Source organism: Rhinatrema bivittatum, chromosome 4 (genome assembly GCF_901001135.1).
Source record: "Rhinatrema bivittatum chromosome 4, aRhiBiv1.1, whole genome shotgun sequence".
Lineage (NCBI taxonomy): Eukaryota > Metazoa > Chordata > Amphibia > Gymnophiona > Rhinatrematidae > Rhinatrema > Rhinatrema bivittatum.
The window spans coordinates 251,431,285-251,439,458 of record NC_042618.1 but is presented as its reverse complement, the minus strand read 5'-3'; positions in this window follow the sequence as shown (position 1 = coordinate 251,439,458).

The following is an 8,174-nucleotide window of genomic DNA, read 5'->3' as shown; positions in this document are numbered from 1 at the left end:
TAGAAAATCTGAAGAAGGAAGCTTCTCAATATTAGAACCATCCATTTTTCATCCTTCTGAAAAAAAAGGGTAACTCCGATAAATTTATAATTGAACACAATAGCAAAAATGTAATTGAATAAGTATCATTCAAAAATACTAGCCTATTAGCAACTAATTAGAATGATCTTTTGTTGCATCCAGTAGTGGGCAAAATAACTTTTCTTATCAATGAAATAGGAGGCACATACTTTTCCTTTGTGTGGCAGAATTAGAATTGGCTTTACGGTTCCCATAGAAAATAATGTTGCCTTTGATTACCTCATAGTTTGTCTACAGTCTATTTCTGAAGATTTGATTAATTGTATAGCTAGAAATGCAAGAATAGTTTTTTTCATCTTTCTATACCAGTTGTGGATATCCACTAAAGTTCTGTGGCCTGATTTGTAAGCATAGACTTCCATTTTGTGTCCATAGGAAAAGCATTTTGTAAAAAAAATAAATAAATAAAAAAAAAATAATGCATCAGGCCATTTTTTTCTGTGTCAACTTTATTTTAGAATTTAAAAAATGATTTTAGGAATTTGATGCTTCAGAAAAGGATCCAACATTTGAAAAAAAAAACATTTATTGTATAACATCAACACATTTTTAAATTCAGTATACTTTGCTTTACACGCCTAAATATATGTATAGGTTTGGGTATGTATACTAGTGCAACAATTCAGATTTTCTATATCTGTTTTGTTAACTACAATTAAAAATGATTATACAATGAAACAAATATTTTTCTAGTAAATCTTTTAATCCATCACGGGAATAATTTTGAATAGCCCAGAGTTTTGCAAGCTATGGGCACACTTTGGTGTCTATGTACCTTGTAGCAAAGGTAACTACTTGCATAGTTTCCCTTTGGAAACTGTATACAAGGTACTCATGTTCAACGTACCCATCTGCTATTTATGTGGGCAGCATATCTGGGATAAAGCACCATGTCTACATCAGAAAAGTCAAATATACACATTCTGTTTATTCCCCCCAACATAAAGAAGCCCCCCTCCCTCTGGGAAGGCCTGCATGATTTTTAGCTGTTCTTTTGAGGGGGACAATTTTCACCCAGGATGATTTACCCAGGCAAAACTACCTATTTGCCTGGGTAAATACCTCTGAAAATGGACCTCTCCATTTATATAACCTAAGTAGAAAGGACCCGAAGCCCAGTTGTGAGTAGATAACAGTGCTAATGAGACACCAAAAGGAATTCTGCTGGAGTAGGGAAGTGATCTGAAACGGTACAAAGAGCTAAAACTGGTATAATTAGATCAAGATATGGATTTGCATTTGTCTTTATTCACTTGTGATTCATCCATATATAACAGCATTACCTTGCATAAAAGAAATTGGTATAAAATGCTGCTAGGTCTGTGGAAGCCCATGAAGCATACCTTGTTATTGGTAATTAATTTAAGACCAAAAACATTGTAACTGTTCTATGTACTCTGAGACTAATTCAGTCTTTTATTCACTGTATATGTGCGGCACAGAGGATTTCTAAGTGCCAACTGGCTCGTTCAGGTTCTTACAATGTGTAAAAGCCCCTTAGGCTGCCAAAATGTAACTGGAGAAAATATAGAATCTGGTCTTCAGAATGGAACGCATAAACTCGCTAACACCCTTAGAACTTGGTTCAAAGCTTTCTCTTACCTGCATTACATATTGGATAAGGTACAACTGGTTATCCCACGTGGCTAATTGTGCCTCTTCCTGCGCATGGATCCCATTGATGCATGAAATGTAAAGCTGAAGGAAATATCTGAATTTCTCCTGAAAAGTGAATGCTACAGCTTTTGGGAAACATCGCTGCTAGCTAATTAGTTTTGAAGTTTCAAATTTAGGTACAAGTTAGTGACAGCTAGCTGGATGTTGCTTCCGCCAACGGAGCTATAAGAACATTGTAGAGAAGTTAAATATGCAAAGACATGCATATACCAAAGTGTCCTTTCTTAAAAGCAAGGTAGGGTCATCTGAATGAGAAGAAGGAATACAGTCCTGGCATCTAATAATCTGTACTTGTTTTGTATTTTGATGACTGGATAGTACTTCAGTAGTTGCAATACAACTCAGTACAACCCTCTTGCTAATATTTTTTCACTTTTAGGGTTTGAGCGAAACCAAATTTCTCTTTCCTGTGAAAAACCATCTGCTGCCAACTACAGCTGACATTCTTCTCTTTCATCAGGAGAATTTTTGATATAAAAGATACTCTGTGCACCATAGCAAGAAAACCAAGGTACTTAAGAATACCTGAGTATTTGTCATAAACTGACAATGAGCTTAAGATCAGTTTTTGTTATGTTTGGCAAGGAAAAATGTACAATGAGAAAGTTCTACCAGCAAATCAACTTCAATCCTAGCCCTGAAGCCTACTTGATAAGTTACTGTACGCCACCACTGAACACCTTACCATACATTTTTATATCACTTCCTTTCTTTCTATATATTTGTTTGTCACAAGTAAGGCCTCAAACTAGTATACTGGGATTGGAAAAAGAAAAATCTTTCTGAACATTGAAAGAACTAAAAAATGTTTTACTTCAAAAGTGCTAAAACCTTCGCTTTCTTATTTAGTAAAAAGGAAAATAAAGAACAGCACCAATTTATTTACTAGCTTGAATTATAAAAGTGTGTAAGATACAATGAAACAAGTAAAATCAATTCAGTGTACTTAAAGGTCCTTCATGGGTTTAATAATTAGCTACTGCTGAAGAACTGCAACAGAAACAAGAAACTACTGTTAAGAAACAAGTGCATAACCATAATCAGTGCAGCAGCAAAACATAGAGGCATCCTCAGCATTCCAACTTGCCCCACTTTCAACATTTTGTGCAATAAAAATAGCCACACACTGGCCAACTGGATAATCCTTGATTTAATACTAAGTAAAACAAAAAAATAATTCTTAACTGAACTACATACTTAAAATAAATCAGTTCAATACAATTGTTACATAAAATAACTGCATTTTAGAACAAAAATTACAATGCCAAATAATAAGAAATAAATATGCCCTACTGACAAGGGGCGGAGGGGAGGAAGATCTCCATCAGTTCCAATGGCTGACCTCAAAGTGTGAGAATGTTTTTTCATAACCAGACTTTTCTGTATTGGCTTAAGTCTCCTTCAGTACGATTTGTAAGAGGTAAAAGCCCAGCAAATATCTTTTCACTAAGATATAGTCAGGAGTGATGACAACTTTTGAATAGAATCAGATGAGCTGTAAATCAAGTCCTCTTGACAGGTTGGTGCTCTGCATTGTGTTGTTCTTCTCAACCCTCTCTCCTTTGCCCAAGTGAATCTGGACTTAGGGATGGAGCCACAGGTCAGGTGTGTCTTGTGAATCCCCACTGGCAGACTGTACGGTAATTTTCTTGTCTGGGCTCCACACAGTTTTATTTTCCATTTGGGTTGCTTAGAAAGGTTTAGGGCAAGGAAAAGGCCTAGAGAGAAACTTGAGAGGAGCACTGAGAGCTGGAATGTGGCTGCTCTTCCTGAAGAGCTACATTAGGACTGAAAATTCAAAAGAAAAAGAAAGTGATAAGAAATATGTGCTAACAAACCTTAAAAAATATTATTAAAAGCAACGCAAAAACAGAAGTTAAAAATATTGTTGGTATAATATCTCATGTCCTGTTAAGCAAATGTAATAGTCATTAGATATGTATGCAATAATAACTTTACAAAGTGTGTTATAGTGCATGCTCCCTCCAGTGCATCATGAAGCACAAGGCCAAAAGCTATCTTCAGCAAATGCATCACAGTCCTTTTTATTCATGCCCTGAAATGTGGTGCTGTATATACAAAATAAGTTAATACCAAACCTTTCCCCGTCCACACAATTTATTCCTTTTTAACTTTGTGCTTAGTCAACTAAACTGAAAGTTCAGTGGAGCTAGACTGCAATATGAATTCACCAAATATTATTAAAGCTGTCTTGCTATTGGTTCAAGGGTCACGATGTAATAAATATATGGGGGTAACTTGCTGGTGTGGCGGTTACTACCCTTAACCAATAAGCCTTTACGCTGTTGATATAATTCCATTATTGCTCTCTGCTTCAACGGCAGGGGGAAAAGAGGAAAAGGGAATTAGATTCAGACAGAAATCAACAAGGACATTGAATTGCACAGTCTGGGAAAATGATTAAGCATAGGAGTAACTTCTGATTTGGTGGTTACTATCCTTAACCAATAAGCCTTTATGCTATTGATGCATCTCCAACATTGCTGTCTGCTTCAATGGCAAGAGGTAACAGGGAATTGGACTCAAACAGCAACCAACCAAGGGCCCTGACTTTGACAATTTGGGAAACTGATAATTATAAAGGTGGCTTGTATGGCCAGTAGTTACAACCATAAGCTTGCTGGGCAGACTGGATGGATCATTTGGTCTGTATCTGCTGTCATTTCTATGTTTCTATGTTTCTGTGTTTCTGTGACTTCAATCCATGGTGACATGTTGCTTTCAGATAAATTACTGTTCTTCGTTTTGTTCAACCATTTTATTGAACTGAAAATTACTTTTAATGTTAGCTTCAGAAAGAATCACTTTGTGTACCACACAAACACTGGAATACCTTAAAGCAATGTTTCCCAGCCATTGTGCTTTCAGACCTGATCTGGTGTGCCTTGGCAAAGTCACCATTGCTTGATGCTCAGATACAGACTAGTACCTGGGCTCTGCTCTCAGTACCCTCATAGTAACAAGAGTCACCGCAGTGGCTCTTAGATATGTAGGAACTCCTTGCTGAGAACATGTAATCATGCACGCTTCTTCTTTTTCCTAACCACAGAATAGGCCCCGAAGTGTAATAATGAATGGACATCATGCACGGCGTGGATAGCTGAGCTTCTCTTTGTGTGACACAAACAGAGCATGAAGTATCTCCTCATCTTGAACCTCTTCCTTTGAGACTTTCCAGCCTCTGTCATATCCCCAGTCTGAGAGAGATGGGGACCGTGTGCACTGAGCACTGGATGTGACTCATTCTGAGTGTTGGGAGCAGCAGCACTGAAGATGCTCTGGCAGCCACATGTGACAGCAAAGTTAACTAGCTGAGCAGGCTGTTCACATCACACCAACTTCTTCCAATCTTGGAGGAGCTCAAAGCCATTTTTGAAGGAGCTCAGTTACAAGCAGAGATAATTTTTCTGCTTTGATTTCAACTGTTGAGATCATATTTTGAAGGGGGTTGATTTTTTCCTCATTGCTATTTGTTTTGCTTATTTTTTTAAAAGGGATATTTGCATTACTTTTTTTTGTTTGTGGGTATTAGTACTTAGGTTTAGAGAGGAATTGTAAAAGAGAAAGGGATCCCTCCCCTAACCCCAACTCCCACCAACCCCGTACCTTTCATTCTAACTTTATAGAATAACCCACTAATTGGGGGATTGAACTGCACAGAGTAACTTAACATTGATTGGAAAAGAAACTGCTGGAAATCATAAGAACATAAGATATGCCATACTGGGTCAGACCAACAGTGGCCAATCCAAGTCACAAGTACCTGGCAAGTACCCAAACATTAGGTAAATCACAAGCTACTATTGCTTATTAATAACTGTAATAGCAGTTTATGGTATTTCCTCTAGGAACTTATCCAAACCTTTTTTAAACCCAGTTACACAAACTGCTGTTACCACATCCTCTGGCAATGAATTTCAGAGCTTAACTATGTGCTGAGTGAAAAAGAATTTTCACCAATTTGTTTTAAATGAGCTACTTGCTAACATCATGGAATGCCTCCTGGTCCTTCTATTATCTGAGAGAGTAAATAACCGATTTACATTAACTTCTTCCCCCAGTTCCTGCTTCCGCTGTTTTATTGTAACTTTCTTGCTTCTCTCCACTTGTTAAATGTTCAAGGTTATCACTTGTAAACCAGCATGATGTGATTGCATCATGAATGCCGGTATAGAAAAGCTCTAAATAAATAAATAAACTTGTTCATGTCCTTTCATTATTTTGTAAACTTCTATCATATCCCCCTTCAGTCATCTCTTCTCCAATCTGAACATCCCTAACTTCTTTAGCCTTTCTTCACAGGGCAGCCATTCCATGCCCCTTATCATTTTGGTCACCCTTCTCTGCACTTTCTCCAGTGTAGCTATATCCTTTTTGAGATTTAGTGACCAGAACTGCACACAGTATTCAAGGTGAGGTCTCACCATGGAGTGATACAGAAGCATTATTACATCCTCCATTTTATTTGCCATTCCCTTCCTAATAATTCCTAACATTCTGTTTGTTTTATGATCACCACAGCACACTGAGCCAATGATTTCAATGTATTATCCACTATGAAGCCTAGATCTCTTTCCTGGGTGGTAACTCCTAAGATAGAACTTAACATTGATTAACTAGAGCAAGGGTAATTTTTCCCTATATGCATCACTTTGCACTTGTCCATATTAAATTTCATCTGCCATTTGGAAGCCCAATCTTCCAGTCTTGCAAGATCCTCCTGCAGTTCATCACAATCCCCTTGAGATTTAACTACTCTACATAACTTTGTGCAATATGCAAATTTGATCACTTCACTCGTTGTACCCCTTTCCAGATCATTTATAAATATATTGAAAAGCACTGGTCCAAGTACAGATCCCTGAGGCACTCTACTGTTTACCTTTTTCAACTGTGAAAACTGACCATTTAATCCTACTCTCTATTTCTTGTCTTTTAACCAATTTGTAGTCCACAAAAGGATATCACCTCCTATCCCATTACATTTTAGTTTTCTTAGAAGCCTCTCACGCAGGACTTTGTTGAATGCCTTCTGAAAATCCAAATATACCACATTTACTGGTTCACCTTTCTCCACATGTTTATTCACCTCTTCAAAAAAATGAAGTAGATTTGTGAGGCAAGACTTCCCTTGTGTAAATCCATGTTGGTTGTGTCCCATCAAACCATGTCTATCTAAATATTTTGTGATTTTATTCTTTATAACAGTTTCCAAGATTTTTCTGGGCACCAGTCTATAGTTTCACGGATCACCCCAGATCCCTTTTTAAATATAGGGGTTACATTGGCCATCTTCCAATCTTCAGGCACATCGAATGATTTTAATGATAGTTTACAAATTAATTGAAATAGGTCTGAAATTTCATTTTTTATTTCTTTCAGAACCCTGGGGTATATACCATACAGTCCAGGTGATTTACTACTCTTCAGTTTGTTAATCCGGCCTACCACATCTTCCAGGTTTACCGTGATTTGATTCAGTTGATCTGAATCATCACCCATGAAGACCTTCTCCGGAATCAGTATCTCTCCAACATCCTCTTCAGTAAACAATGAAGCAAAGAAATTGTGTAATCTTTCCATGATGGCCTTATCTTCTCTAAGTGCCCCTTTAACCCCTTGATCATCTAATGATCCAACCGATTCCCTCACAGGCTTTCTGCTTCAGATATATTATAAATGTTTTGATTGAGAGTTTTTGCCTCTATAGCCAACTTCTTTTCAAATTCTCTCAGCCTGTCTTATCAGTGTCTTACATTTAACTTGCCAATGCTTATGCTTTATTCTATTTTCTTCTGCAAGATCCTTCTTCCAATTTTTTAAGGAAGATCTTTTGGTTAAAAAGCCTCCTTCACTTCACCTTTTAATTATGCTTGTAATCATTTTGCCTTCCTTCCACTTTTCTTAATGCATGGAATACATCTGGACTGTGCTTCTAGGAAGGCATTTTTTAACAATGTCCATGGCTGTTGCAGACATTTTATCTTTGTAGCTGCACCTTTCAGTTTTTTTCTAACTATTTTTCTCATTTTATCAAAGTTTCCCTTTTGAAAGTTTAGCATTATATCCATGGATTTACATACTGTCCCCCTTCCAGTCATTAATTCAAATTTGATCGTATTATGATCACTACTGCCAAGCGGCCCCACCACCATTACCTCTCTCACCAAATCTTGCGCTCCACTGTGAATTAGATCTAAAATTTCTCCCTCTCTCATTGGTTCCTGAACCAATTGCTCTATAAAACTGTCACTTATTCCATCCAGGAACTTTATCTCTCTAGCATGCCTTGATGTTGGGGTAGTTGAAATCTCCCATTATTACTGCACTACCAGTTTGGTTAGCTTCCCTAATTTCTCTTAGCATTTCACCGTCTGTCTCACCAGTTTGGCCAG